Genomic DNA, 4627 nt, shown 5'->3' with positions numbered 1-4627 from the left:
GATGTGCTTTTCACCTCATTGCTGAGTGGATTTATAAACAGGAACACCGAAACAGCTCCTTTCAGCTTCACGGCAGAAACGCCCCTGGTAATCCATGGAGTACCAGGGGAAAGCCTGTAAAATAAGCCCATACACACTTCTAACATGGCCTTTATCACCCTGTTACTGCATTACGATGACACCCATTTGCTTTTGATCTCATTGTCTGCCAACGTACGGAAAAAGCGGGGGGGCATTAAGGGGGGAGAGAGAGAGACATGGAGATTTTCTCAGCCTCTCATTCTTTTTTTTTTTTTTTTTTTAATTGAACATAAATAGTACACGCAAATGTACAAATAAACATGGCAAGGTAGAACTGAATGTCAATGAAACAACCAGGCATGAAGAAGAAAAGGACATAAGGACATTCGTTCTGTATGTAATCAGAAGTTAATAGTGTTAACGGTTTGTGAGAAATTTACATTGCTAGACAAAAAAAGAAATTAAAAGGAAATAATTAAATAAATAGATAGACCAATGAAATTAAAACCGAAAAAAAAAAATGCAAGGGGAATACGACATGTAATTAAGTTGGCGATTCACAAGGAATCTCAGACATCAAACTGTATATTTTTTGTTGTTTATATATAAACATATATAAACAAACATATATTGTTTGTTGTTTATTTTTGGGATATATTGAGGAATATTTAATGGAAAGGAGTCACAATCGCTTTTTGACAATGTCGAAGTGTATAGGTGGCTATAGAATTTAAAGTTTTCATTGGAAATGATAGCCTCATCTGTAATTTCCTTGTTGTTAAGACGGGCTTCCGCTTTGCTCCGCTCCTCCTCTCCTCCGCTCTTCCGCTCCGGGCCCTGGAACTCCCGATCCGCGGGACTTCGGTGAATTCCGGGCCAGTTTTTTTGCTCTTCTGCTCTCCTCCCCTCCTCCGCTTCTTCGCTCCCCCGCTTTGGACCCTGGAACTCTTGAACAGGGCCGGGCTTCTGCCCTCCGCCTCTCCTCTGCTCATCCGCTCCAGGCCCTGGCACTCCCTGTGATCCAGTCATTCGCATGTGCGTGCCCGGAGGTCCGGGAGCTCCACTCAAACGTCCGGGGGGGGTAAGGGTAAGGGGTCCTGTCCCTCTCCCCCCCTCCTCGCCGCCTCTGAGAAGAGAAACATCTCCTCCACTCCTCCGCTCCTCCGCTGCGGAACCAGGTATTACCGATCCGCCGGACTCAGGCGAATTGCAGAAAGGGGTTTTGCCGTCCTCCGCTCCTCCGCTCCTCCGCTCCTCCGTTTCGGGCCCTGGAACTCCCGAACCGCTGGACACAAGCGAATCACGGTCCGGGCTTCTGCTCTCCTCCGCTCCTCACCTCATCCGCTCCAGGCCCTGGTACTCCGTGTCCGCGGGAACCCCCCCCAACCCACAAAAACAAACTCTCACACACACACAAACACACGCACACACACACACACACACACACACACACACAAACACACAAACACACACAGACACACCTGAACTCATCATAGCTGTGCTAATAGCATTGGCCGAAACGTTTCCACAACCAAACCGACATTAGCTCATCCACTCATTCACATATGTGTGTGCCCGGAGGTCCGGGAGCTCCAGTCATAAGTCCGGGTGATCTATGTCCGGAGAAGGCTCACATTAGCCGCTCTAAGGGGTCCTGCTGCCCCCCAGCTTCCCGGCCTTTGAGAAGAGACACATAACTCCGCTCTTCCGCTTCTCCGCTATGGGCCCTGGTACTCCCGATCCTCCGAACTCAGGTGAATTGCGTGACGTGCTTCTGCTCTACTATAAGCCCCTACACACTTCGAACACGGCTGTTATCACCCTGTTACTGCATTTCAATGACACCCATTTGCTTTCGATCTCAGTGTCTGCCACCGTACGGAAAAAGCGGGGGGGTGGGGGGTGGGGGGGCATAAGCGCATTCGTGCTGTAAGTAATCAGAAGTTAATAGTGTTAACGGTTTGCGAGAAATTTTTAATGCTAGACAAAAAAAGAAAATTAAAAGGATATAATTAAATAAATAGATAGAAAAATAAAATTAAAAACGAAAAAAAAAAAATTGTGAGGGGAATATAACATGTAATTAAGTTGGCGGTTCACAGGGAATCTCAGACATCAAACTGTTTTTAATTGAACATAAATAGTACACCCAAATATACAAATGTACAAATAAACATAGCAAGGTAGAACTGAATGTCAATGAAACAACCAGGCATGAGGAAGCAACGGACATGAGGACATTTGTTCTGTATGTAATGAGAAGTTAATAGTGTTACAGGTTTGTGAGAAATTTACAGTGCTAGACAAAAAACGAAATTAAAAGGAAATAATTAGATAAATAGATAGACAAATGAAATTAAAACCAAAAAAAAAAAATGCAAGGGGAATACGACATGTAATTAAGTTGGCGATTCACAAGGAATCTCAGACATCAAACTGTATATTTTTTGTTGTTTATATATAAACATATATAAACAAACATATATTGTTTGTTGTTTATTTTTGGGATATATTGAGGAATATTTAATGGAAAGGAGTCACAATCGCTTTTTGACAATGTCGAAGTGTATACGTGGCTATAGAATTTAAAGTTTTCATTAGAAATTATAGCCTCATCTGTAATTTCCTTGTTGTTAAGACGGGCTTAGCTTTGCTCCGCTCCTCCTCTCCTCCGCTCCTCCGCTCTTCCGCTCCGGGCCCTGGAACTCCCGATCCGCGGGACTTCGGTGAATTCCGGGCCAGTTTTTTGCTCTTCTGCTCTCCTCCCCTCCTCCGCTTCTTCGCTCCCCCGCTTTGGACCCTGGAACTCTTGAACAGGGCCGGGCTTCTGCCCTCCGCCTCTCCTCTGCTCATCCGCTCCAGGCCCTGGCACTCCCTGTGATCCAGTCATTCGCATGTGCGTGCCCGGAGGTCCGGGAGCTCCACTCAAACGTCCGGGGGGGATAAGGGTAAGGGGTCCTGCCCCCCCCCCCCCTCGCCGCCTCTGAGAAGAGAAACATCTCCTCCACTCCTCCGCTCATCCGCTGCGGAACCAGGTACTACCGATCCGCCGGACTCAGGCGAATTGCAGAAAGGGGTTTTGCTGTCCTCCGCTCCTCCGCTCCTCCGCTCCTCCGCTCCTCCGCTCCTCCGCTCCTCCGCTCCTCCGTTTCGGGCCCTGGAACTCCCGAGCCGCTGGACACAAGCGAATCACGGTCCGGGCTTCTGCTCTCCTCCGCTCCTCACCTCATCCGCTCCAGGCCCTGGTACTCCGTGTCCGCGGGAACCCCCCCCAACCCACAAAAACAAACTCTCACACACACACAAACACACGCACACACACACACACACACACACACACACACAAACACACAAACACACACAGACACACCTGAACTCATCATCGCTGTGCTGATAGCATTGGCCGAAACGTATCCACAACCAAACCAACATTAGCTCATCCAGTCATTCACATATGTGTGTGCCCAGAGGTCCGGGAGCTCCAGTCATAACTCCGGGTGATCTCTGTCCGGAGTAGGCTCACCTTAGCCGGTCTAAGGGGTCCTGCTGCCCCCCAGCTTCCCCGCCTTTGAGAAGAGACACATAACTCCGCTCTTCCGCTTCTCCGCTATGGGCCCTGGTACTCCCGATCCTCCGAACTCAGGTGAATTGCGTGACGTGCTTCTGCTCTCCTATAAGCCCCTACACACTTCGAACACGGCTGTTATCACCCTGTTACTGCATTTCAATGACACCCATTTGCTTTCGATCTCAGTGTCTGCCTCCGTACGGAAAAAGCGGGATGGGTGGGGGGGCATAAGCGCAATCGTGCTGTAAGTAATCAGAAGTTAATAGTGTTAACGGTTTGCGAGAAATTTTTAATGCTAGACAAAAAAAGAAAATTAGAAGGATATAATTAAATAAATAGATAGAAAAATAAAATTAAAAACGAAAAAAAAAAATTGTGAGGGGAATATAACATGTAATTAAGTTGGCGGTTCACAAGGAATCTCAGACATCAAACTGTTTTTAATTGAACATAAATAGTACACCCAAATATACAAAGGTACAAATAAACATAGCAAGGTAGAACTGAATGTCAATGAAACAACCAGGGATGAGGAAGCAACGGACATCAGGACATTTGTTCTGTATGTAATGAGAAGTTAATAGTGTTACAGGTTTGTGAGAAATTTACAGTGCGAGACAAAAAAAGAAATTAAAAGGAAGTAATTAAATCAATAGATAGACAAATAAGAAATTAAAACGAAAAAAAAAAAAAAAATTGCAAGGGGAATGTAACATGTAATCAAGTTGTTTTTTTTTTTTTGTTTTTTTTTTTTACCAAAAAAAAAAGGAACCTCGGACATGGGTAACTATATTTTTTTGTTTTCGGATTTTTCCATAAGTTTTAAGGATTTTTTTTTTTTTTTTTATATTTCAAAATCGTTTATGAAGACATTAAAATTTGGGGAGCATTTTTGCATTCTGTTCTTGTGAATGAAGAACTTGGCCAGGCCTAAAAGAACATTGACACAGAGTTCATCTGTTATGTTGCTTATAAGTAAACAGAATGTTATATCATCTTTTGAGAAGGAAACTGGTGACGATGGAATGAGAAGGAGAA

Source organism: Fistularia commersonii, unplaced genomic scaffold, assembly GCF_037954325.1.
Source record: "Fistularia commersonii isolate RoL2024-O1a breed Wild unplaced genomic scaffold, RoL_Fcom_v1.0 HiC_scaffold_75, whole genome shotgun sequence".
Classification (NCBI taxonomy): Eukaryota; Metazoa; Chordata; class Actinopteri; order Syngnathiformes; family Fistulariidae; genus Fistularia; species Fistularia commersonii.
Note: the sequence above shows the minus strand (reverse complement) of the source record.